We start from the raw sequence: 27500 nt of genomic DNA on the forward strand, positions 1-27500 counted from the left end.
TGGCCTTGGGTTGACCAGGTGGAGCTATGGCATTGTTGCCAGCCCCGAAGCAGCAGTTGCATTTCAAACCAGACACCCCACTCTGCCACAGTTCTTTTCTGTTCAAGCCCCTAAACCGAATACATTTTGATTCAATTTGAGTGTTCTGGATTAGTGGAAGGGAACGAGGTTTAGAAGAGGTCAGCGCCATTACTCAGGGTTATTAATGATGTTGTCGGCCTGTTAAAATCTCAAAAAACTAGGAAAATAATAAATTTTACATATTGAAAAAGCATGGGTGGATCAGGCAAATGGATAAATTCTTAAAAGTATTTAATATCTGTTAAGAGGACAGAATGATAAATTCAATATTGAAAACCAATATCAGATTCACAATTACAGGCCATTTATCATAACCAGCCACACGGACAGCAGCCTATTGCAGGAGCTGGGCAGGATTCTCAAGCAGAGGCCCGGAACAAGTCCACACAAAACAAGAAATAAATCTGCTTTACATATTGGAAACTTTATTTCTACTTCCTATCTTTATTGCCAACAATAATGTTAGCTTTCAAGAACAAATTGTTATACATTAAACCCATGCATAATGAACCCAATTGAGTCAAAAACTTCCCTAAAAAGAGCTTTAAATTATTCCAAATTGGGTTATTAGCTTTAACTCTAATTCCTAGGAGAGGGCCAGGCCATCTGATAGTACATTTCAGTTTTTAGCCAGACAGCAGGTCTCCCAAGTTCTAGAATGTTCTTTTCTTCCTCTCTGCTATCTCCTCTGAAGAATTAACCATGGTGGGTTAAAGAGCAACCATGATGGTGCTTAACAAATGTACTAGTTGGGTGGTGTTGGCATGTGCCTTTAATCCCTGCACTTGGAAGGCAGAGTCAGGAGGATCTCTGGGAGTTCGAGGCCAGCCTGGTCTACAGAGTGAATTCCAGGACAGGCAGAGCTATTACACAGAGAAACTCTGTCTCAAAAAGCCAAAACCAACCAACCAACCAACCAACTAACCAACCACTAACCAAATAATCAAACAACCAAATGAGCTAATACATCTGGAGAACAGAGGCTGTGTACATTTGCATGTGAGTGAGTTTCAGAGACCAGAGGATGAACTTGGAAGTCATGTCCTGTCGTTCCATGCCTTAGTCCCTGGAGACAGGCTTTCACACTGAGTTTGAAGTTTGGCATTTCAGCTGCAGTAAGTGGCTGGCGACTTCTTGGGGCTAGCTTGTCTCTGCTTTACAATACTAGGATAATACTAGGATTATAGGCACACATGGCCATATCTGGCTTGAGAGAGACATTTTCAAGTTTAAGATTAATTAGTTTCCTTTAGTCTCAGCACCCAGGAGGCAGAGGCAAGTGGATATCTGTGAATTTGAGGCCAACCTGATGTACAAGGCAAGTTCCAAAACAGCTAGGGCTACACAGTGAAATACTGTCTCAAAATTAAAAACAAAAACCAAAAAAAGGTTAATTAGTAGTCTGCTTTATTTGGGTCTATGAGTGATGGTGACTAAATGGAATGATTTGAACATGGACCCTTGTGTGTCATTGAGTGCCAGCCTAGTTAACATGTTGATCTTCAGGCTGATACGTATGTCACGGCTCAGGCTGACCCAGCTGACATAATTTCAAAGGATGGATTTAATTCATGTACTTTTTTTCTTTTTTGAGACAGGATTTCTCTGTGCAACAACTCTGGCTATCCTGGAACTCACTTTGTAGACCAGGCTGGCCTCAGAAAACAAAACAAAACAAAAAACAAAGCAAAGCAAAACAAAACAAAACTGACTGCCCTGTCTCCTGAGTGCTGGGATTAAAGGCATGTGCCACCATGTCCAGTGCATTTATGTATTTAATTTATAAACATTTATTTATTTAGTGGTGTGTGTGATGTGTGTGTGTGTGTGTGTGTGTGTGTGTGTGGTGTGATGTGTGTGTATTTGCCTGTGTGGTATTTGTGGCATGTGTGTGTGTGCAGTGTATATGGTGTATGTGATGTGTATGTATATGTGTATGGTGTGTGTTGTATGTACATAGTGTGTACTGTGTGTGTGACGTGTGTGGTGTGTGTATGGTGTATGTGTGACAAAGTGCATGTGTGGAGGTCAGAGGACAACTTACCCCATTTCTACTGTGTAAATGGTTCTGGGGATTGAACTCAGGTCAAGTTTGGTGGCAAGCACTTTTGTCCCTGGCCCACAGATTTTGTATTTTGTCAAGAAAGAGATGGTCAAATATAGAAAAATTGGAGGGTGTACAAGGGAAATGCCATCTTCAATTCCCTCATCACAGATATTATTATCAATTACTTTTTTATGTATTTCTATTTTGTTTTTTTGTTGCATATTTTTGTCAAAGTTGTGATTACATAAACAGTTTCTATTCTATACAATGATCATCTTTAAATTTTTAAAAATTTAAATTTTATGTACATGGGTGTTTTGTCTGCATGTATGTTTGTGCACCACATAAATACAGTGTGCATGTATATTTGTGCACCGAATGAATGCAGTGTCCTCAGAGGCCAGATGAGGGTTCTAGATCACTTGGAAATGGAGTTACAGACAGTTGAGAGGCTCTGTGGGTGCTGGGCATTGAACCTAAGTCCTCTGGAAGAGCTCAGTGCTCTCAATCACTGAGCCATTTCTCCAGCTATATAATGATCATTTTAGCTTGTCCCTAAGTCCTGAGTGCTAGGATTACAGGCATGTGCCACCATGTCTAGTTTATGTGGCTCAGCATGCTACCAGCTGAGCCACACCCAGCCTGTAATGGTCATCTTCATGGTTACATTAAAGTTCATCACTTTATAAGGAACTGCTCCCAATAGGGATTATTTTGGCAGTCTCCACCTTTTCTTTGTTCTACATCACATTGTAGCCATCATCCTCAGCATCCAATGAGTAGATTGCTAATTATTTGATATTTGTTAAAAATAATCTCATATCATGTTAAAGAATGTGATCCATTTGCTATTTAAATCTATACTGTCCAAAAAAAAAAGGACTGATGTGAACTATTTACTTTTAATTATGTGTATGTATGTAGGTTGGTGCACGTGAGTGTAGGTGCCCAAGGAGGCTAGGAGAGGGCATTAGAGTTCCTGGAGCTAAAATTACAGGCTGCTGTGGACCACTTAACATGGAGGCTGGAAGCTGAACCCAAGTTCTCTGCAAGCACAGTACAAGGTCTTAGCTGCTGAGCCATCCCTCCAACCTTTGATGTGAGCTTCTGAGTCATGAAGGTGCTCATTGTTTATAGAATCTGCAGCAATAACACTGAAGTTAAGTTCATGGGCTCTGGGGTCAGGCTTGTCTGCAATTCAGGTCTGATATAGACCCCCGGGGAGGCTTAACTATGCTGTGCCTCCATTGGCTCATCTGTAAAATGGGCATCATGGTATCTCACTCCTAGGGTTATTGTGAAGATAAAATGTGACATTGCATAGGAGTTGCCTACCACACAGCTTGCCTAACTAGGGTAAACACTCCATAAAGGCAGGTAATATTAGCCTTTATCCACTTTGACAGAGTGTTATAATGTATGTCCTTATGTATAATATATACATAAGGGCATCATAAATTTTAAAACCTTTAAGCTTTAATAACATTCTCCATTATCTCCTAGATAAAACCCTCCCTTGTTATCATTCAATATCCTTCACTGTCAGAGCCCAGCTCACCTTCGCAGTCTTTCACAGTCTTGCTGCTCTTTTCTCTGCAGTTACAATCTGCTCCAGCTGCACCCCACCGCCCTGGGCCCCTTCTGCTACCTCTATTTACTATGTGGGAGGCACTTGCCTCTCTGTCTCGTCCCAGCTTTACACTGTTGGCCAAACTTGCTGATTCAAGCTCTGCCCAGGTATTATCCCTTGCCAACCCTTTCCTAATACCTCTGCAGGCAAAATGAGTATGGTGGACCTTGATGTTCCCACAGTGTCTTGTGTATGGATACCTAGCTTGTAGCATCTTTTAAGATCATGTGTGACCAAAAAAAAAAAAAAATCACCTGTGACAATAGAGCAGCTATGTTTCGGTCTCTCATACTACCCTGGGAGCTCTTTGAAGGTCAAGAACATGTCTTATTAATCTTTGTTTTTCTTCAATGCCGACCGTTTAAGTGTGTTCAATGTAACGTTGGGGAGAAGATGATTGGAGAAGTCCATAAATGGCATTTAAATGAAACTCAATTGAATTTCAACCGAATTGAAAGTTGATTGGACTTCAATTTTTTTTATTTATCTTGGGATCTTAAATACAAATGCATTTGGTGCAATTGTGAAGGATTTTCTAAGCCCTGAAATACTTAATGTTGTTTGTAGAGCACTTCTAGGCAAATTATTGAGATTTTAAAAATGCTCAGGGAATTTCAGATGACCCTGCATAAATATATCCAACATATCCCTCAGGAGATTATACTACATATCTATTATGTACTTGAGGCAGAGAGACTAGTTAGCTGGGACCCTGCATTACCTGCCTAAACTTAAATAAAATTTGAGGTTTATTTTTGTGTGTGTATGTATGTCATGTGTGTGTGTGTGTGTGCGTGCATGCAAATGTGCATTTGAGGCCAAAGTATCTTTCTCAGTTGCTCTTTATCTTGTTTTTTGACATAGAATCTCTCACTTTTATCCAGAACTTTCTTATTTGGCTATGATGGCTGACCACTGAGCCCCAGGGATCTGCCTGTGTCTGCTTCCCTAGTCCTGTATTACAAGTGCCCCTGTTTTCTATTTTGTTTTGTTTTTTTTTTTACTTCCTTTCCTTCCTTTTCCTGCCCTTCCTTCCTTCCTTTCTTTCTTTCTTCTTCTTCTTTTTTTTTTTAATGTGGGTGCCAGAGATTGAACTCTGGCCCTTGAATTTGCATGGCAAACATTTTACTAACTGAGCCAGTTTCTCCAGCCCAATTTGGAGATTTAAAGTGTTCATTCATATGAGCTCTCCCCACCATGTAACTAGCCTAGTAAAAGATCTGGGTTGAGTAATTGACACATGCTCACTTCATCTTCATTTCTGTTTGTGTGGCTCAGCAATGGATCTCTGGCACCCAGGACAGAACTTGGCAGACCCTAGGTACTCCATCAATGTTTGCCAAGCAACCAATGAATCAGCAATCAGGCTCCACGTGACCCAATCAGCATCTACTTTGGGGTTGTTTAGTTCAACTTGACAGATCTTTATAGAGTGCCTTTTCTGCTCCAGACTCCTTGCCAAGGAGTTGAGAGTATGAAGATGGATAGCATGCAGTCTCTGTCTTCAAGATACTCAAAGTGAGGTTCAAGGAACAGACACATACCAGAGAAACACAGAATGTGTGGCCAGTGGGAATCCAGGCCTGTGTTCAGGAACTGGGAAGCAAGAAGGGAGACTATTCAGTCCAACCCAGGGGCTTCAAGGAAGACCTCCCCAGGGCCAACATCCCTGAGCTCAGTTTGCCTGGATGAGTAAGTGCCAGGCCAAAGAAAGGTAGAAAGCATTCTGAACAGAGGGGGCATCACTGGTAAACACCAAGTGGGATGCATCATGCAGCCTGTTCATCAAGAGCACACACCTGTGGCCTGCTTTGTCTTGGGAGCTTTGGAGACCGATAAATAATGGTGGACAAAGCACAGCCCCATCCCTGTGGAGCTTCTGTCCAGGAACACAGGGATCATTATCCTTTCAGCTTGATGGAGAGTGCAGAGCAGGGCAGGTGGGCTGCAGAGGAGGCTGCAGAAGAGGAGGGCAGATTGTTCTATGCATGAAAATTGAGCTAATACCTCATTTGAGGCTTTGGGGAATCAAGCTGTGTTTCTTCTGGATCTCCTCCCAAAGAGACTGCTTTCCTCAGAGTTTCTTGGTGGCTGCAGGGAGATCCCTGGCTGTGCTGGAGAAGGCATTGCTTCCAGAAGTCCCTTTGCTGACTCAGAGGTTTGGCTTCTGAGTCTAGGCAGTGAGCAGAAAGACTAGAATTCAGAAGGAATCTCTTAAATGTTTGTCAGATGAAAATGTGTTATTGGACAATCCCTTTATCTGTGAAACAAAGGGGTGGCTAATTGCTTTGACATACAACTTGAGGCTGAGGATATAACTCAGTCGGCAGAATGCTTGCTTAGCATGCATGAAGCCCTCTAAACACCAGGCATAGTGGCATACACTTATAATCACAGCACCTGGGAGGTGGAGGCAGGAATCAGAAGTTCAAGGAGAGTTTGAGGCCAGCCTGGGCTACATCAAATCCTCTCTTAAAAGCAAAACAAACAAACAAACAAACAAAACATAACGTGAGACTAAGAATGAGTGGTATTATAAGACTCTAGGACAATAAGACGCCCCTCCCTCCAATATTTTGTTTAACCCTTGTAAAAAGATAAGAAGTCAAATGCAAACTGGTAGTGGAGCATGCCTTTAATCCCAGATTTTGGGAGTCAGAGGCAGGTGGATCTTTGGGTTCAAGACCAGCCTGGTCTACAGAGTAAGTTCCAGAACAGCCAGGGCTACATAGAGAAACCCTTTCTCAAAAACAAAACAAAACAAGACAAAACAAAACACAAAAACAAAAAGCAAAAACAAACAAAGGAAAAAACAACCAGGAATAAAACCCATGTGCCTTTACTTACACATCCCATTTATATGTCCATCTATGCATCCATTCATCCTTCATGCACCTAGCCACTAGTATTTATCCATCCATGTATCCCATGCACGTACCCATCCATGTTTAGGTGTGGCATTGTGCAAGGGACTGGAGATATTGAAATGACTTCCTAGACAGTGCAATGGATTAGTTAGATCCATGAGGAAATAAATGCCAGTAAGAAATTCCAGTCAAGGGGGGCTGGAGAGATGGCTCAGTGGTTAAGAGCTCTTGTTTCTCAATCAGGACTGGAATTCAGCTCACAAATGCCTCTAACTCCAGCTCCAAAGGATCTGACACCCTCTTTTGGCCTCTTTAGGTGCCCCATCCCACTCATTGCACATATTCTTACACAGACACATGCACGCGCGCGCACACACACACACACAATAACATAAAATAAATTGTGAAAACAAAGTAAACTGGGGCTGGATAGATGACTCAGTGGTCACAAGCACTGGCTACTTGTCCAGAGGATCTGGATTTGATTTCCAGCACCCACATGACAGCTCACAACCATGTGTAACTTCAGTTCCAGGTCTCTTCTGGCCTCTGTGGGCATCAGGCACACATATGGCACAGGCACAGGACATCCCTGCACACAAAATAAAATAGTTTTAAAAACAGAAGAGTCAGCTGGGCAGTGGTGGTGCATGCTTTTAATCCCAGCACTCAGGAGGCAGAGGCGGGCAGATCTCTGAGTTCTGGGACAGCTAGGCTACACAGGGCGACTCTGTCTCAAAAAACCAAAACCAACCAACTGACCAACCAACCAACCAATCAACCAACCAACCAACCAAACAAACAAACAAAACAGATAAGTCAACTGGTTGGCTTAGGGGTCAAGGAAAGCTTAACGATGATCAGAATTTTAAAGGATGAGACTGGTGTTTTTAAGGTATGAATAGGAAATCTAAGAACAACACAGCTAAAAGCAGGGGTCCAAAACACGGGAGGGTTTAGGCAGGTGTACCTTGCTGTGGCTATCTGGCAGGGTTTACTGGCTGACAGGTTATTGAAGATGGGGAGGATATGTTGGCCTCCAGAGGATCCTAGGGTCCTGGACCTGCTATGGGAAAGTGTTCAGAGGTAGAGATGTTCAAATTTCCAGTTGCAAATAAGATGAAAACAGTAGCCAGGAGCAGAGAGCTCCAGTCTCAGTCAGAGGCCACTCTCTGCCTACTGTTTTTGATCACCACTATTCTTTAGACAGTGTTCATTTACATTGGCTCCAGACCTCAAATCAAAGCAAATCGGAGTGTGACAGAGGTGTGTCAGCGAGAAGACTAATTTGATGGAGAGTGCATTTGCTCTCTTTTGTGAGTAAGCAGTTTGCATCCTGCTGGGTTGCAGCCTGCTGTGACATAAGGACCATTTCCAGTGATTTCACTTTGCCTTTAACAAAGCATGCTGTATAATTACTTATTAGCCAAAGAGCACCATTAATACAGCCACTGGCATGCCTATGAACTGTAAAATCCTCACATTTAAGTTCCTTTATCAAAGCCCAGAGTCCCACCTCCTCCCATCAACTTATGAGAATCCCTGAAATGCCTCTCAAATCTGTGTCTCACATCTGATTTTCATTTCTGTAAAAATGACTCCAGGCTGTGCTAGGTGTGGTGGCACAGACCTTTAATGGCAACTCATGAGAGATCTGTGAGTTTGAGGCCAGCCTGGGCTATATAGAGAACTCCAGGCTAACCAGGGTTATATAGCAAGAACCTGTCTCAAACAACAAACAAACAAACAAAAAACAAAAAACCTCAGAAATCATGTTTGTGCTTTTGGAAAAGCAGGTCTCAGACAAATTTTTGCTCCAATTTTCCAGCTCACCTGTGACTTCACAGGGGCAGGGACATTCCTTTTTCTGATAGACATGGGTTTGGTTGTAAAGAAAGTTAGTACTTAGATTCTCTCTCTCTCTGGCCCAGGCACCCTGGAACTCACTCTGTAGACTAGAGATCCACCTGCCTCTGCCTCCTGGGTGTTGGGATTACAGGTGTGCACCATTATACTTGATTACTTACTTATTTAATTTCAGATCCCACCCCCATTTGAAATAGAGTCTTGCTTTGCAGTCAGGGGTGGCTGAGACCTCACTGCACAGACTGGCTGGCTTTAACCCTCAGCAAGGCTTCTCAATAACCTGTAGCTAAAGAAACTGAGGACAGTGTGAAGTGATATCCACGGTTGGTTTCTGAGAGTGAGTCACAATTCCAAATGACTGGCACAAATACTCTCCAACCATCTTATTAAATATTCAATCCATATTCAAAGTTATTAAATATTGAACACCATTTAATAAAAACAAGCAAGTTAATCAAGCCTTCGATTGGTGGTGGGTTCGGGAAGGTTTATAAAGCAGTGGTTCTCAACCCTCCTAATGCTGCAACCCTTTAATATAGTTCCTCATGTTGTACTGACCCCAACCATAAAATTATTTTCATTGCTACTTCATAATTGTAATTTTGCTGCTTTTATGAATCATAATGTAAATATCTGTGTTTTCTGATGGACTTAAGTGACCCCCATGAAAGGAGTCATTTGCTCCCCAAATGGGTTGAGACCTATAGGTTGAGAATTGAGAGTTACTTCTTCTGGGCTTCATTCTAGTCTTTCACCTCTGTTTCTTTTTCTGAAGTGATTCATTATTTATTTATTTATTTACTTACTTATTTGTGTGTGCACGGGGGTGGGGAGGCATTGGCCATGCCATAGTTCCTGTGTAGAAGATAACACGTAGGAATTGGTTCTCTCTTTCCACCATGTGGGTTCCAGAGATTAAACTCAGGTTATTAGGGTTGATCACAAACACTTTATCTATTGATCCATCTTACTGACCCCCTTTGCTATTTCTCAGTGAGTATGGAAATCACGTGATGTGTATGTGAGCATTTTGGGTTGTTGTGTTGTCACTGGTTGGTACATGTGGTGGTGCATGTGACCCCGTGTGTTGGTTCCTTCTCTGTACCTCACAATTGGCTTGGACACTAGAGATCCTGTGGTCCCCCATAACCCAGGGTGGCCTCCACAGGTCACTGTTTCTCAGAGCTGAACACTGTCTTAGGCTTCACCCTGATCCCACCCTTGAAGTGCACGAAGACACTGCAGCATCCAGAAGACTTAAAAACAAGCTTGGGCTCCATTTCAGGTCTGCTTCTGGTTCTGTGGCCTCAGTTTCCCCTCTGTAAAGGGAGATGATAATGTTTGCTCTATGGGATTGTTGTGACATTGTGTTTATATTCTGTTAATGTTATAAATGTTATAAAAATTACATTTTCTATTTAGTGTATGTGTGTGTATACCACAGCACACGAGGAGGCCAAAGTACAGATTTTAGGAGCTAGTTCTCCCCTTGCCTTGTGTGGGTGCCAGGGATAGGACAGATTGCCAGGCTTGGCATCGAGCATCTTTATCTACTGAGCCATTTCACTGGCTCAACAAATTGTAAATATCTTATTCTTTTGAAGAGGCAAGGCCCTATTCTAGGCTTTGTGATAGATCAGAGGAGGGTAAGATGCAGAACAGCCCACAGTCATGAACAGTTCTGAATCTTTCTATTACCCAGTCAGTCCCACACATTTCTGGGTGTAGTTTTTTTTTTTTTTTTAACTTGTTGGGGGCCCACCACCCAGCTCCCAAATAAATACATGGAAACTTTTTTTTTAACTTATGAATATCCAGCTTTAGCTTGGCTTGTTTCTAGCCAGCTTTTCTAACTTAAATTATCCCATTTCTCTTTAATTACATTTTGCTTCTGGGCTTTCTACCTTTCTTTGTTCTATATATCGTTCTTTCCTTCTTACTCTGTGGCTGGCTGTGTGGCTGGCTGTGTGGCTATGTGGCTGGCTGTGTGGCTGGCTGTGTGGCTATGTGGCTGTGTGGCTGTGTGGCTAGCTGTGTGGCTGTGTGGCTGGCCCCTGGCATCCTCCTCTCCACCTTTTCTCCACTCTCCTCTTCTTTGAGCCTAGATTTCTCCTTCTATTTATATTCTATGCCTGGCAGCCCTGCCTAGCCCTCCCCTGCCTAGTTATTGGCGGTTCAGTTCTTTATCAGATCAATCAGGTGTTTTAGACAGGCCAAGTAACACAGTTTTACAGAGTTAAACAAATGCAACATAAAAGGATGCAGCACTAAACAAATATTCCACAGCATAAATGAATATAACACATCTTAAACTAGTATTCCACACATCTGGGAGTTCTCGATGGGTTCCCCCTTGGGGTTTTGAGAGGATCTCTTTAAGAAAGGAGAGGACACGGGAGAGGGAAGGCATGAAGGGCCACCTCAATTAGGAAAAGGAACAGTATCCCTTTTCTGAGCCCTGGGCACCCCTGTCTTCTGGGATTTATTTCCGGGAAGGAGGACTCATCTCAGAATGGACATAAGAGTTTTGGCCTCTTCCCTTCATCTGCTGTTTAGGCAGAAAGGCATGTCCTTGTAGCCTGTAGAGGACAAATGGCAGCACAAAGATTTGAGTTGGGATGTCGGACTCCACGTTTCTCAGTCAGCTAATAGTATTCTCCTTTTCCTCATTCACCATGTAGAATATAAACTTCTATGGAGGCATTTAGCTACTATTTGTATGTGTCTATTGGGGTGTAGCTCAGTCGGTGGAGTGTTTCACCTAAAGTCCTGGGTTTGATCCCCAGCACGGTGTAAAACCTGGCACAGTGTCACACACCCGTAGTTCTAGCACTTGGAAGGTGGAGGCAAAAGGATCAGAAGTTCAAGGTCATCCTTGCATAAGAGGTTCAAGGGCATCCTGGGAGTGTGAGCTTTTGGGTGGCAGATGGACGTTTGTTTCAAATTTTACCCTTAGGTGAGTAGCATAGTCCTAGATGCTAAAACTTCCCAAATAAACTTAGAGAAGTTGGACCAGGCCAAGTCCTGTAATGCCTCTAGCAGGACCTCCTGCAAGCAGGCTCTCCTGGCAAGTGAATGATGGATTGTGGGTTCCGGCAGACCCCAAGCTGACTCCCAGAGATGTTTGCTAAAAGTGCTTCTGGCTCTGCTGTGACATGTGTTCTTGGAGGCCTGCCATCTGGGCAGGGAAGGCCCAGCTTTATAGATCCGTGCAGCTTTTTAGAGTATGGCAGAAAACCAGGCAGCCCCCCCCCCAACTCCCCAGCAATCCTTAGACACACAATTCCTGCCTGGCAGCGTGTGAGTGCAGCAGAGAGATGAGAGGGCTGGGCTGTCTGCTTTGTGTTGCTTTTGAGTACAATAGTTATCCAGAAAGACCCATCCACCTCCAGGAATCCATGAACCCACTTAGAAATGGGTAGCTACTACACAGAATCAGGAGTGAGTGAAAGGCAGGGTAGAGGTGGGGCTCAGAACTCAAGAGTGAATGTGGAGAGGAGGCCATGCAAAGCCTAGTTTAATCTTAATTAAATTAATATTAACTGCAGACAGTGGTCAAGTGCCACCACTCATAGCACCAGAAACTGGACTTCCGGCTATCCTCACAGGGCTTGTGGTATTGTTAGTGTTTCTGTTTTTCAGGGAAACAGGCTAGAGGGATTAAGTGATTTTCCCAGTGTCACAGTGAGTGGAGCTGGCCTCCCAATGTAAGACCCACATCCTATGGGGCTGTGGCACTGGGGACTCTAATTCAGTCTCTGGAACTGAACCTATCAGCCAGATAGTGGGCCAGAACAGGAGGGCCAGCACTAGAGAGGGGGCAGGAAGTTTCTGGGGTGCAATTTAAGGGGGAACTCACTCTGAAGGGGAAGTGCATGTACAGGGGTGTTGGCCAAGTGCCTCACCCTAGCCTCAGGCACCACCACAAGCTCTGTTTCTATGTCGTGAATAACAAGCCCAGGCATCAGATATTTGATTTGATATACCAAGGCAAGGAACTGCTGGAGGTGTTTGTGTGGAGTTTCGTGGGGCCTGAAACCCCAACATAGAAAGACCTCTTCTCACACTGGTGCCACAGGGGTGGGAGGAGCTCAGCAGTTATGGCTGAAAGCAGCCTTGGACGCAGCCTTGGATGCCTGATCTGGTCCTTCCAGAGCAGGGCTGCCTGTTGTGGGCCAATGGGAAAAGGATGTCTCCCTTCTCTTCTCTGAACCCCACTGGGCTGAAATGAACAGTTGCCAGCCAATACTCCTGGGAAAAGAGCTGGTCCCTCAGACTGCATAGGAGTCTGTCTGTGGCTTGTCCTGAAGCCACATACAATATGCTTGCATTGCTGACAAAATTCTTCCTCCAGGTGCAGGCCACCTTTCCCCAAGTATGGGACTCTCCACATGGGTTTGAGTTCAAGGAAAGAAAGAAACACCCCACCACTCCTTTTCTGGCAAGCTGGGAAGCAAGAGTGAGCTCCTCACATCTTGGAGAGGAGTAGGAGGTGAAGGGATTTCCTGTGACTCTCTCAGTGGGCAGGTAGTCGAGACCCACTAGGAGTGCTGTAGTCTAAGGTGTAGTGTATTAGACTTAAGTCTGCCCTGTGGCTCTGGTGTGCAGTACCAGGCACCCTGTCATTAGCGCACCCCCCCCCCCCTCACTCCAGTTTGAAGCCCTGTCCCAGGCTGCAGGGAGCAGAGCTAGTCTAAGACTAGCCTTTGGAGTTGACAGCATAGTAAGTTCTTGCTCTGGGACCTCAATGTCGCCATGTGTGGCTCAGAGCAGCTGTTTCTGTTCATTGAGGTCTTTGCTTTTCTTGCCTTTCCTGGGTCTCTGTCCTCAGCAGTTTGGAAATATTCCTGGTTCCCTTTGATCCTGGCTGGCTCCCTGACTCGGAGCTTCTAGACTGAATAGGTGCGGAGGTCATTCGGATCCATCAGGAGGAAAAAAAGGGGAGAAAGGAAGAGTAAGAGGAGACAGATTCGAGGGTTACAAGGAAGAGAAATACAGAAAAGAGGGAGCAGAAGAAAAAAACCGGCAAAAGAACGAAAAGGGGTGAATGCAGAGTAGGGAAGTGAGAAGAAAACCGAGTGAATAAAAGAAGGCAATCGGCATAGAGAAAGCCAGAAAAAAAGAGCGAGCCAACGCGCGCAATCACAGGGTCTGAAAGGACCAAAGAGGGAGGAAGGAGGTGGAAGGAGGAGAAAGAGCTCAGAGGGGAGGGAGGAGGGAGGGGCCGAGGGACGCAGGGGGTGGGGGCTGCCGAGGCAGCAGTCGCAGCGGCTTCAGCCTCCAGCTCGCTCACTCGCTCTCAGAGCCCGGAGCCGGCTACCCGGCTCGGGGCGTTTCGCAGCTCCCGCTCCTGCCGGGAGCCCTGAAGCCTCTCCAGCTCCGGGGCACAGGACCGTGCGACTGGCTGGCCCGAGCCCTGGGCGCGCCGCGGAAGCAGGTAGATAGCTGGGTGGGGTCCGCGGGGACCAGGAGCCTCGGAGCTCTGTGGTTGCTTTGGTCCGGGGTGTGGGTTGCAGTCCAGGGGAGGGGGCTTTGCAGCTCTAAGACTAACTTTCCGCCAGCTCCGTGGTTCGCCAGGCTGCTCCGGCCGGGTCCGGCTCTGGGAGGCGAGTTTGGCGAGGGGCAGAAGGTGGATGACTGGGTTTGCGGGAGCGTCCTCGGGTCCGTGAGAGTCGTGGAGAGCCCAGGAGTGGGCCAGGCGCGCGTCCTCCGGCCGCAGTCAGGACGCAGTGGACGCCGCCTCCACGTGCTGGGCAAGACCCGAGAATCGCGGTGCGGATGTCCGGGAGAAGGAACCTGCTAGCTGTGCACGAATCTGGGGACTGACTCCCAGCCGGGAGCCACTTCAGATGTGCAGGAATTGCGCCCCGCACCGCGTTTTCCCGGTCCGGGAAAGGACGCAGAGGTTGGGGCAGCGCGCAGGTCCCCCGGAGCCTAAGTCCAGTTTGTGCCACGCGCAATGTGGAGTCACTCTTTTTTTTCCCCCTTACCCAGACTTCCCACTCACTCCGAGGGCATCCCGGATGCTCTGCAGTCCCGTGGGTTGTACCCGGCGATATCCCTCCGGCCCTCGTCGGCGACGCCAACCCCCAAAGTTAAAAGAGAAGTCACTCCTTCATTCATGGGTGGCTGTCCCGAAGTTCCTAACTTCTCTCCCAATCGCGGGCGGTAGTGTTGTAGGTGGGGACACGGGTGGTCCTCGTGGCTGCGCAAGGCCACGATTTATTCTCTTAATTTTGAGGGAAAGAAAAAGACTTAAAAATAGGTAAAAATCGTTCCTTGAGGGGATCAAGGTCGCTAGTGGGACGGAGCCATCATCCTTTTGCAGTCCGGGAACATCGAGTCTCGGAGTAGCAGGTACCGGAGCCCTCGAGTCCCAGCTTCTTTTTCCTGGAACTGACTTCTACGCTCCATCCCACTGTCGTCGCGTCTCGGGATCTGTTCCCAAGAGCCCCAACCGCGAGGCCAGTCGGCCACCTTTGGTGATACTCTCGAGAAAAACCTGTTCAAGTGACTAGGATCAGGCTTTCCCACTCCTTGTCCCTTCCGGAGTTAATAGAGCAGAGCCACCCTAGGGTTGGAGGATGTTTATCGGGAGATTAGGGCTTTTGGCCATTCCAGCTCTCTATGGGTAGGGTACTTGTGCCGGGCGCATTTGCTCCCATCACTCTGCTGGGGAAACTGGGGTTAATGTCCTGACCAGGTGGTGGCGCGCGGCTTGCGGCGGGGACAGGCTGAGTCTGTCCCGGGCGGCGTTTTGGCTCCCAGAGTCCAGAGGCTGGATTTGCCGACCCTCACTGCTTCCTTCCCGTCTTTGATCGACTGCAATCCGAAATGGTCTCTTGTGAGGCTTAGCGCAGGTTTAGAGGTAGCAAAAAAGCTGGAGGTCTTTTCGTAAAGGATCGCCTACCAGCCATTGCTCCCGCTCCGAAGCTTGGGTTCTGTGCTCCAGGGCATTGATGTTAACCTCCAGCCTAGGACACGGAGCTTCACTTTTTGCTCCTTTGGCGGACTTCCTGCGGTATATATGAAGCACTAGGCTTTCTGTATTGCTCATGCATTGTTTAAGCGGCTAGAAAATCGAAGCCTTATAACCGCAGCCCTTCCCTTTTCCTCCCACTGTACAGGTCAGCCGACTGAAGTCCAGAGAAGCACCGGCTAAGCGAGTAATTCAGTCTTCCTGTCTAAGGGGCTCGGGACCTTTTCTAGCTTTCCTTACTGATTTCCATCACTTTCTTAGCGAGAGGCAGGTGTTTCCAGTTAGACCATTACACTGCAAAACAAACAGGCCACAGGGACAGGAGGTTGGAAGGTTAGAGGCAGGATATGATTCCCAGCATCTTCCAAGAGGAGCCATGGACGGGATATGCAGAGTTTGTGCCTGTACTGTGTCTGCTTTTAAGTGCCACAGACCTGGCTCTCCCGTGGCCTGTGAGGCAGACTCAGGGGAAACCACTCCAGCCGGGGATCTCCAGAGAGCCTCTTAGATTGCTGCTGGAGCTGAAGGTCCTTTTGCTGCTAACCCCAGGCAGTGGACCAGGGGGTGGGCCAAGGACTTGGAGTCAGAGCCAAGGGAGAACTCAAGTTCAGCCTCTGGCCCATAGGCCCACTACCTCTATGGAAGTGAAAGGCAAGTTTTGGCTCTGAAGGCATGACTTGGTGACCCTAGGGCCAGGGATATAGCTGTGGAAGCTCCTTCCCTCCTGCTTACTCCCCCCACCCCACCCCAGGTTTTAGGCATTCCTTTGCTCCTTCCCAGCTTCACTTTTAGAATCTAGGTGCTGGCAGATGAGATGGCTCAGCTAGGTAAGGGTGCTTGCTCCCAGAATATAAATAAATGAATAAATGTAATAGGATTTAGGCACTTGGGTATTCTGGGCTTTGCATGAGTTGGGTATTTCCCCTCCTAAGAACATTTGGTTAGCAGTTAGTTCTGCAGCTTGTAGGGCCAGGGACCCAGCCATGCTTAGACGGGGATGGTCCCCAGCTCATTATGTTGACTGCCTAGGTTCTACCGTCTTATGCGTACAGTCTAGTTGCAAGGAGGAGGCACATACAGAAAGGACATCTGCAGAAGTGTTGGCAATATAACAAATGGTCCCAGCCTCTCCTCAAGTGGCTCAGGGCTCTGTGGTGACAAGGTTTGAAACAGTTGGGCTATGAGGTTTGGAGAGTCTGCTTGTTATTGCTGACCTTATATGTGACACTGGAGAGCCACCCTGGAGAGTTTCTGCTGGTCAGAGCATGGCAGGAGGGAGCTGGCTGCATGTTGACAACTTTGGTCTTGCCAGGTCTCCATAGAGACTGATGCCAGGTGACTGTGTCCTTCTGAAATTCCAGCACCCACAGCTGCTTGGCAAGCTCTGGAGCCCCACTATACAGATGGATGAGTGGAGTCTGTAGATTGGGACAGCTGTGCAGTCGGAGTTGCTGTAGAATCCAGGTGTCTCTTATGTCCCATTTAAGCTAAAATACTTTTCTGAGCTGGGGAGATGGCTCAGTCAATAAAGTGTGCAAGTGTGCAAGTGTGAGAACCCAAGTTTGATCCCCAGAGTCCTCCCGAAAAGCTGAGTATGGTGGTGTGTGCTTTGTAATCCCAGTGCTGGAGAAGCAGGGGCAGAGGAGGTTTGGTGGGGCTCACTGGATAGAGGTATAGCCTAATGGGTGAGTCCTAGGTACCAGTGAAAGACCCCATCTCAAAAACAAGGTGATTAGCTCCTGAGGGTGACACCTAAGGTTGGCCCCAGCCCTCTGCGTGCACACTCCCACATGAACCTACATACATGTATACATGCACACACACATAAATAAGCATAAAAACTGCCCTCCTCCAAACAAACAACCAGGATGTAGGTGGTGCACGCCATTAATGCCACACTCAGGAGGCAGAGACAGGTGCATCTCTGAGTTAGAGGCCAGCCAGAAGTACATAAAGAAACCCTGCTTGAACAAAACCAAACCAAAGCAAAACCAACCAAACCAAACAAACACCACAAAAAAAAAAAAAAAAAAAACAACAACAACAAAAAACTGAAGCCCTTCTTTCTGTCTGGGAGACAGTAGGGTTCATGCTTCCATTGAGGAAGGGCTTATAGCAACACAGTTCCTGGGACACACCCTTGGCTTCTGATTCAGGAGGCCTGGGGTGGCCTTGTTGATTGCTATTTCCATCCAGCTTCCAGCCATGCTGATGCTCTCACTGTGGGGACCTACCACACTTTAGGTGTGGGGACCCAAGGAAAGGGACTGATTTTCCTGGAGACTTCTGGAGTGGGGGCTGGGACAAGTTTATATGTGTCCCATCCCCCCACTCCCCAGAGGGCTGTAGAATTAAAGGAATATTTTATCTTCATCAGCACACACAGAGAGAATATATTGTCATGTAATTAGGGAATAAATAGGTGTCGCTCGTTGGCTGTAGACTGTGCCCTGTAGCTCTGTGGGGGTTTATTAGAGTGGTGTTATAATTGAGAAGGTGTCATCCACTCCCTGAGCCCCTCATAAAACTTTCATGCCAGGGTGGTCATTGTCCAGAAAGGTGTGTCTTCTTCATTAAAAAGATAGGAAGTGGGGAGGGGGTGGCTCACTTGGTAGAGAGCTTGCATAGCTTACATGCTGCCCTGGGTGTGGTGCCCAGTGTGGTGGTGCAGGTCTGTAATTTCAACACTCAGGAGGTGGAGGCAGGAGGATCAGGAGTTCAAGGTCATCCTCCACTAAACTACAAGTTCAAGGAGAGCCTGTCTCAACATCAAGGAAAGAAGGGAGGGAGAAAGGGAGGTGGTTTGGGGGGGAGGAAGAAAGAAGGGTATCAGCAAGATGCTTGCCCTGATACTGGACTAGCTATGCTTCATCTGACAGTTGCCATGAAAGGCGTTCTTAGGGAACACAGAGAGAAAAAAGAAAAAGAAAAGAAAAGAAAAGAAAAAAAAAATAGCTGGGCAGTGGTGGCACACACCTTTAATCCTAATACTCAGAAGTCAGAAGTCAGGTGGATCTCTGTGAGTTTGAGACCAGCCTGGTCTATAAAGTGAGTTCCAGAACAGCTAGAGTTGTTACACAGAGAAACCCTGTGTCAAAAGAACAAAACAAAAAACAAATAAAGAAGAAGACAGTGAAGAAGAAGGAACAGCAGTTGGAGCAGAGTAAGACTTCCAGGAGACTGCAGCACATGTACCAGATCTGTTTGTTGACAAAGTCTGTCTGTCTGTTTTGGATTTCTGTTTCTGACTTGGCACTGAATCCTAGCTGGGAGGTGGGGGCAGGGATGGGCTCTTCCACTCTGTGATGGGGGTCCATCTACCATGTGTGTTAATTAGGCCCCGAAGAAAAGAATCATAACTGAGTTGTTCTCTCTAAATGCTGGTATTTTTCATCTGGATTCTATTTATTGATTATTTTACAGCCGAGAAGGAACAGCAATCCATGTTTTTATTTCTTTATTTTTTATAACAAAGCTAGCTGCAGTAATTATGCAGGCGCAACATGTCTGTTCTGGAGCAGGAAGTTGGAACTCATTCAGCCTGGCTCAAACATTTGGGTGAGATCTAATTGAGAAAGACATCTCAAAGAACAAATATTTAGGAATTCGAACTTGTGCTGGTGGCTTCTCTGGGCCATGTGAGTACCTTGCACGCATCTTGATCCTTGAAGGTAGAGGAAGAGAATGGAGGACCAGTGGTCAGTCATATTAAGACCACTGTCAGAATGTGAGCTAGAAACTCAGAGGGTATCAGCCAGGCTCAGAAAAAGGAAAAATGATGCCTTCAGAGATGATGAGGAAGGGGAGATTCAAGATCAAATACAGATTGAATCTTTATTGAATGCTCAACCTTGGGGTAGGCTCAATGAGGGTGGGGAATAGGACTTATATATGTCATTTATCTTCCATAACAGTTCAGGTAGCTATAGAGAGACAAGAGCCCTTGACTGGAGAGGGTGTGAGAGCTGCAAGCAACAGAAGGCCGAAACCCTCCTAGTGGGAACAATAAGGGACTTGGTATCTCCCGTAACAAGAGGTCTAGGCTATTTCTGCTCCAAGGTTGTTTCTTTCAATGGCTTAGCAGCAGCATTGAAGATCCGATACTTTTCATCCCTTTTGTTCTCAAGGTCACAAAATGGCTGCCGTGATTGCAAGTGTTGCACCCTCAATATCATCTGCAGAAGCAGAAAAGGCAGCGAGGGGAGTCTCTCCCAGCTTCTGATCAAACTCTGCCTCTTGTCTTCTTGGCTGAACTTGTGAGTTCATTGCCACCTAAAGCAAGCAGAGGCAAGGGGAAGAGATGTTCATGACTGGTCTAGAACAATCTTGATTGGCTATTGAATCTCAAAAAGGGACAAAATTAGAAAGGAGAAAGAAGCATCAAGTATCTGTCAGCTACAGAGTTCAAGACCTGGGTTTGAATCCTCTTTCTACCCCTTTTAAACCTCATGACTCTGGGCAAAGTATTTTAACCTTTTATGCCTCAGCTTACTCATCTGTTTAATGGGGTTGACTGGGAAGGTAAACCTGAGTAGCCACTACATTTGACCAGTACAAGACAAGTAGAGGATTTGGAGATTTGACCTTGACCATCAGGGAATGTATAATCCAGTTTTGGAGGTAGGTGTGTCTCATCAACAGACATTCAGAAAGCAGAGCCAGAGGAGGCTATATGGCCAGCAAAGCAACCATAGTAGGAGCTTATGCCATCAGTGGGAGCCATAGTAGTCATGGCAGGCTTCCTTGGGGGGTGGCTAGGGCATATCCCAAGACTCTAGCACTGAAGTCAAGAAGGTTGAAAGGTCTATCTGCCTGGTTTATTCTTTTGTTTTCCTTTTCAGTAGTGGTGTGGAACAAAACAGGCTAATATATTGTTACTATCATTGTAGTTGCTGCCATCATCGTTGGCATCACTGTGGGATTTTGGTGTGTATTTTTGACTTGGAGTCTCATGTAGCCTAGACTGGCCTCAAACTGACTGTATGGAGAGGATGACCTTGGACCTCTGATCCTCTTGCCTCTACCTCCTGAGTGCTAGGATGTCAGGCATGTGTCACCTTGTATCTGGCTTTATGAGATCTTGAGCTTTCAACTCTCTTGTCTTGGCGTCCTGAGTGATGGGATTACAGGTGTACACACAGCACCAGCGTGGACAATATTAGTAGGATTTGATGCCTGCCTACCATCACGAAATCTGATGTCATCCATTCTTCAGGAATCTGCCATTTTGGATTCTTTGTTTTCACCGGTAGAACCATATTCTTGGTGTTTGGATTCAACTTTAGCAACACCTTTTGATATCTCCGTGACTCTGATACTTCCTTCCCAACATCTAGCACAACCTTTGTCTTTACTGTTTTTCTAGCATCTGTTTTTCTGGCTTGAGAGATCCCCTTTGGCATACTGGGTGACAATACCAACCTCCTGTGCTACCATCGTGTGGTGCAGGGGTAGATGCTTGGAAGGACCCACTTTCTAGAACTTTCTGAGGGGCTGTATGAAGGAGACAGTGTAGATGTCAGTGCAGAGGTGGCTGTGAGTTCTGTACCCACACTGTGAGCCCATTGTTCAGCTCTGGGCTACTCTCAAGCAGCTAGGGAATTTTCTGTCTTTTCTTCCTTGAAGACATCTCCCAAGCGGGTTTACATGGACCTTTCACTGTATGTGTCCTCAGAAAACTCACAGGACGGGGCCTAAGCTCCTCAAGTAGATACTTGGGGTCTTCATAATCTGCTTAGGTCTTATCTTTTCTCTTCCCCTGCTAAGCCTCTTCCCACCTCACCTCTAGGCATCCCCATCTCATCTCTAGGCCTCTTTGCCAAGACAGCATGTCTTGCCCTTCTCTGTGTTTTCTGGAAGAACCCCTCCCTTTAAAGCCTGCTTCGAGCTGCATCTTTGTTAAAGCTACCCTAAGCATACCCACAGTGATCTTGAAATATTGACCTCTCCTTCCCTGAACTTCTATAGCAATTACTACCCACATGATAAATTCCGTGTTTAACAGGACACTGCTGGTGTTACTCAGCACCATTTCAGGGTGTTCCTCGTCTCTCCCAGTTGGATCCTAAACCCATTGAGATCCAAGATGGGATGGGCTGGGTCCTTCTTTCTGGCCAATACTGTGGCCAGTAGGTGGGGTTGAACTATGTATGGCCTTGTACATACAGGACAACTCAATGGATATTTATTTGTACTTATTGAGACACAGTAGACTGGCCTTGAACATGATGTGTAGTCACAGATGACCTTGAATTCTTGATCCTTTGAGTGCTAGATTTGCAGGCCTGCACCACCAGGCCTGGTTCCCAGCAGGTATTATCGAGTTCATAAACCACAGGAATATATTATTTTCCTGAAGAAAATCACTGTTTTTTTCCCACTCAATCTCAATTGAAGGGACTAATTTTAATAAATGCTTCTCATATGTGGAACATTACTTTAGGCAGTTTATAGTCACCTTGTAACTTGTTTTGCAAGGGTTCACGCAGCAAAAGTGACCAGTAGGGGGTGCTGAGGAGGGGGAACAAGGCTGGCCCTTCATCTATTCGCTTAAGCATCTTGTGGACATTCTCACCATCACTGGTCTGCTGGTTTCTGGTCTCTTCCTGCTCTGCTGCCATAGTGAATGGGTCCCTAGAACTTGAACCACTTCCTTCAGACTGCCAGCTTTCAGGTGAACACTTTATCTGAGGCAGAAAAGGACAGTGAGGCCAGTGGACCAGGAGGGGAAGACTGAATCAAGGTTCTCAGAGTCCCTGATGGCTTCAAGTGACAGTGGGCAGAATGGAAGCTCTCCTGAGGTACCAGGATTGAAGGACATTTAGCCCAGGAGGGAATGGGCTAGAGCCTTATCAGGGTGCTATGGTTTAGTAGGCACTTGGATTGCATGTGTACTCTAAGCCTGAGCATCCTCCTCAGATGGTCTTGAAGTGGAGAGTGGCACCCAAACCCAACACCTAGCTTCTGGATGCATGCAAACACAAACACACATTTGAATAAAATAAGCAGGGTCTTTAAAAGTTCAAGTGACAAGCCCAAACAGGATGCCTACCTGGAATGGCAACCTTCTAGGGTCTTCTGAGGAAGGGGCTTCTTGGGATGCCTTCTAAAGACTGCTTTGAAGTTGGTTTTGTGGGTCCTATCTCTAGGATCTACTTTGCTGCTCAGGGAAGCTGCCCTTCCCAGGCCTGACCTGCCTGCTTTATCACTCGAGCTTAAAATAAATACAATAAATATAAACACCCCCAAACTTTTTCTTTCCTGCAGAGGATGAGCAATAATCTACATATGCAAATAAATGGCATGCCAGCCCCATGAATATTAATTCAGAAAGGGAGTCTGAGGCTCTGAACTACTCTCAGAGCCAGCGAGCTGGCATTTCGCAGCCCCTCGGGTGCACACTGATAATCAGACCTTGTGTTTTAAGGCTGTCCCACTCCCTATTGCCCTCCCTTCTCACCTCAAGCATTTACCAGGCAGATGGAAAGGGTCTTAGGTGGACGGGCTTGGGGCTTGAGTGGTGGTGAGCTTCACTCTGGGTCTCTTTCTGAACTTGTCTTGCTCCCTAGCAGCCTCAGCTGCTCTAGCATCTACCCTACCCTAGCATCAGCAGTGAGTCACCAGGACAGGGCACACTTCTGGGAAACCGGGAGGGGCGAATGTCAGGATGTCCGCAAAGTGGAGGGACAAAGCTTGTTCTCCCTCTTATAGGTAACTAGGGACATGGAGACCTGGAGGGGTGGTGACTTCCCAGAATGACTCCATGCATTGTGGCAGGAAGCAAGAAAGCTTATTCATTCTCTGCTCTGAAAAGCACATTTCTTTTTGTGTGTGGAGGAGCGAGTGGGCAGGGTGGCATTTCAAGTTTGTATACTTTTGGGGAAAGAGTCATTCTCTTTTGTGAACAGTCACCCAGGGACAGGTGGCTTCTGAAAACCCTGTCTTGTATCCCATTTGGAAATCATTTCTTTCCTCCCTCAGATTTCCAAATTAGATTATCCACAGAGCAGAATTAACGAGTACTCTCAGCCAAGATGACAGAGCGGGATGGGAAAAAGGCCTGAGAACCTTCAAGGACCAGTTTGGGGTGGAAACCTTCTGGTCAGGCCTCCAGGTGGGAAGGTAGGGACCTGGTAGGTGTTTCTCCATCCCATGGGGTTTGGGAAGGCTCTGGAGCAAACAGACAGGGAGGAAGGCTATAGCATGTGGTATCATCAAAAAACGAGGATGAGAGTAGGGCTTGAGCTGAGGGTGTGGTGTGGCTCATTAGGTAAGAGCTTGTCTAGCATGCATGAAGTCCTAAATTAAATCTCTAGACCTGCATAAGACCAGGGGTTGTGGGCCACACCTGTAATCTCTTGGGTAGTGGAGGCAGAACAATTGGGAGTTTAAGATTTTTCTGACCTATAAGTGAGTTGGAAACAAGCTTGGGCTACATGAGACCCTGTTCCCCTCCCCCTCCCCAAAAGCTACTTTGTCTTGGGTTGAGTGTAGTGGTATCTTTCTGCAATCACAACACTCAGGAGGCTGAGGCAGGAAGATCTCAAGTTTGAGACCAGCCTCAAACTTGGGGGAGATCTGCCTCTCTCTCTCTCAAAAAAAAATATTATGTCTTAGGCTGTGATGAGCTCTGGGGTGGAGGACATCATTAGCATGTATAAGGCCCAGGCTCCCCACAGCTGCAAAAACCAGTTCATTCCCTCTCTTGCTCTTTGCTCTTGTTTTTGGAGAACAGATCGTCCTCTTTGGCTTTTATTTATTTAATTTTTTTAAAAAAATTTGAGACAGTGTCCTGTAGAGCTCAAGTGGGCTTCAGACTCCTATGAAGACTGGCTTTGATACTCCTGCCTCCCCCGTCAGATTCTGAGATTGTGCATACACCATCATGCCTGGCTTAGTTCACCTCTGGGGCTCTTCCTTTTCTTGTCCATGAATATTAAATAATCAGCCCTACTTCTTATGGCTGCTTTGTGGGTTCATATCCAGCCAAGCAGGTGTTTCAGTCATTTGGATCTTTCTTTCCAGACAGACCTGCTTGACTGGCATGTATCTGTATATGAGGGTATTTGTGTCTTCTCATGGGTCTTTGTAGGTGCTGTTGTCTCTTGGTGTCTTGCATGTTTTCTATGAATATGTATCTGTTGTCTGTTTCTGAGAACAGTGTCATGGAAAGGGATGAGAGCCAGCGTCTTTGTGGTGTGACTTTGTGTGTTTTGTATGCAAGTGGCTGTGTTTCTCTCTGAGTGTTACCAGTATGGCCAGATCTTGCCAGGGTTGGGAAACTTACTAGTGCACAGAACAGCCTGGGTTCTGGGTCCTCTCTAAGGTCTTTAGATTGTCCCTTGCCTCTTTCTCCTACTCCTAGACAAGCTGCTCACAGTCCCCAGGACCTTTGCTAATTATCCCCTGTCTCTTCTCTCCTCCTTCTAGAGTCTGGAGGTACTCTAGGCTTGTGAAAGCTGCTGCTACTGTAGCTAGGACAGCCCTAGGCCATTTGCATCTCATTTGCATGGTCCATACAGACTCTCAGTTCTGCCATTCTCAAGGTAAAATGTAGTAGGTTTTTCTTGAAGGTCATTAAAGTAAGCCTTTGTGGCCTTTTATTTTCTCTGATTCAGACTTTCTTCCCAGAATTGGGGGAGGGGGCAGTAGAAAGAAGCCCCAGAAACCACTGCTTTTCTCTTAGCTCCTCCAGCTACCAGGTAAAGACCCTGGCTCTGTGGCCTTTGGGAGAACAGTGGTAGGGGAGATATTCTCTCTTTCTCTTTAAATTTAAGATTTATTTACTCTGCAGAGTGCTCTATCTGCATCTACAACTTTATGCCAGAAGAGAGCATCAGATCCCACTATAGATGGTTGTGAGCCACCATGTGGTTGCTGGGAATTGAACTCAGAACTTCTAAAAGAGCAGCCAGTGCTCTTAATGGCTGAGCCATCTCTTTAGCTCTAAGATGTCCTCATCTCTTGAAGCAGGTCTGGGCAGGGACCAGCCTAGCCTGGGTCTGTCACCTGCATCTCTAGTTCCTGGGCTTAGTTCTGTAGAAGGACACGGCAGGGATGTTCTACCACTTTACCCCATTCTTATCTGGATACCAGATGGGTCATGAGCCTGGGCTAGACTTGGGAAACAAAGAGGATGAAGTGTGTCTGCTCCTTTCCTTTCAAACCCTTAACACACATCGGTCATCCAATGTCATAGGAGGTGTTCCAAAGGCTTCCTCAGGAAAGCTATACCCAAATAGCACCTTTTCCACAGCCCAGCTCCAGGGACTATGTTCCTTCCGTGGATGTGGATTGCAGTTCTCTTCTGCTTTTCATTAGCCTTGAGTGTGTGTGTGTGTGTGTGTGTGTGTGTGTGTGTGTGTGTGTGTGTGTGTGGTATTGAGTACCATTCTTGATCACTCTCTGCCTTATTTATTTATTTTTGAGCTAGAGTTCTCACTGAACTTAGAGCTCACAGATTTGGATAGGCTGACTGGCTAGTGAGCTCTAGGGATCCACCTGTCTTTGCCTCCCAGTGCTGGGGCTATAAGGGTGCACAGCCTGGCTTTTTGCATGGATGCTGGAGAATCTCAACTCGGGCCTTCATGCTTGAGTAGCAAGAGACTGAGCCAGGTGTCTGTGAGAAACCCTGTCTGGAGAACAAGCTGAAGAGGGGTTGAAGAATGACACTTGAGGTTAACATCTGGTCTACATACTCACACATAATCATATTAACATGCACACACACAACACCAAAAATAAAAGGTGCTTTCACTGAGGGACAGGGACAGCTTCCTGAGAGCAAAGAGGGGTCAGGAAAAGGGAAAGAAGGCAAGGAAGCAAGATGAGCAAAGGCAAGCCAGACCCAGCTCAGGAGGACCAATGAGTGAATGGCACTTCATGACTCCATAGCTGTGTGTTGGAGAAGGGGAGGGACTTAACTGATAGCTCTTTGGTCCAAGTACCAGGATGGAACATTGGCTCCTATTGCCTGGACCTCTGAGACTCTGGCTCCCTCCCCTGGTGGGTGCTGCCTGTGGATACAAAGAACATTAGACTCTCCTTGGGTCCAGAGAAGGAACCTGTGCTGGGCTACTGCTGCTCTTGAGTGTGTTGGAGGCTGTACCAATGCTGGCTCACCAGGGGATGTTGGGGTAGGAGGTTGTGTTAGCTGAGACTGTGGCCCTCATGCAGATGGTGGCTGATGACCTGGGAGGTGGGTGGAGCTCAGCAAATTCAGGCACACAACTCCACAGTCTCATTTGGCCCTCACTAGCCCATGGATGCATTCATTGTTGGAACCAAGTGCTGGAGCGGGGCTTTGTGGGCAGGAGCCACCAGAGCTCTTGACTGAGTGAGGTGTCTGGATAGGACTCAGTCTTGGGTCTGCATGACTTTGCTCACAAAGAATCAGATGGCAGCCATTTCCATGAGTCCTGCCTGGCTCTTTTCCTAGCTCAGCTGGGGGCAGGGACTAGAAAGGCTCACAGCTTGCTGTTGCCAGGGGAGTCTCACTCTCTGTGGGGAGAGCTGGCATCCCACGACACTCACACATTTCAAGCAGAAAGACTGTCTTCCTTGGTAAGCTTTGCTGTGCAGGATACTGAGTCAGAGACCAGGGTGTCTAGATTTGAATCCAGTTCTGCCTTCAAAGGCTGGGTCATCTTGGATGAGTGACTCAACAGAGTCCCTTCACAGAGTCATTCCTGAGTGCCTGCTTTGGGCTGTGGTGGTGAAGCAGGGATAGCACAAGACAGACAGATAGACAGACAGACAGCCCCCCTACCCCTCATCCCTGTGGGTGTGCTAGAGTAAAAATAAGTTGGCAGATGACAAGGTGACAACTGATACAGGGGACAGAGCAGAAGGAGGGGGAGTGATGGGCTGGGAAGGGACTGCAGTTTTAAATGAGGAGGTCAGGGAAGATTTCCAAAAAAGCCCCCTTCTAACACTGGTATTGTGGGAATGTTGCTCTGTGCCTCAGTTTCCCTATCTGTACATGGGGTTGTTTATTTATTTGTGGGTGTCTGTACATTGTGCATATGCACA

The 27500-nt window shown here is 46.6% G+C and overlaps 1 protein-coding gene across 21 annotated transcripts in view; it reads left to right on the forward strand.

Moving 5' to 3' along the window:
- Positions 1 to 13795: 13795 nt before the first annotated feature.
- Positions 13796 to 27500, forward strand: part of Megf11 (multiple EGF like domains 11) — a 308625-nt gene continuing 294920 nt past the window's right edge. For all 21 annotated transcript variants that reach the window (XR_007835309.1, XR_007835311.1, XR_007835310.1 and 18 more), the window contains exon 1: positions 13796 to 13928. The gene's annotated coding sequence lies outside the window, so the exon portion shown is untranslated. The remainder of the gene's footprint in view (positions 13929 to 27500) is intronic.

Source organism: Phodopus roborovskii, unplaced genomic scaffold (genome assembly GCF_943737965.1).
Source record: "Phodopus roborovskii unplaced genomic scaffold, PHOROB, whole genome shotgun sequence".
Taxonomy (NCBI): Eukaryota; Metazoa; Chordata; class Mammalia; order Rodentia; family Cricetidae; genus Phodopus; species Phodopus roborovskii.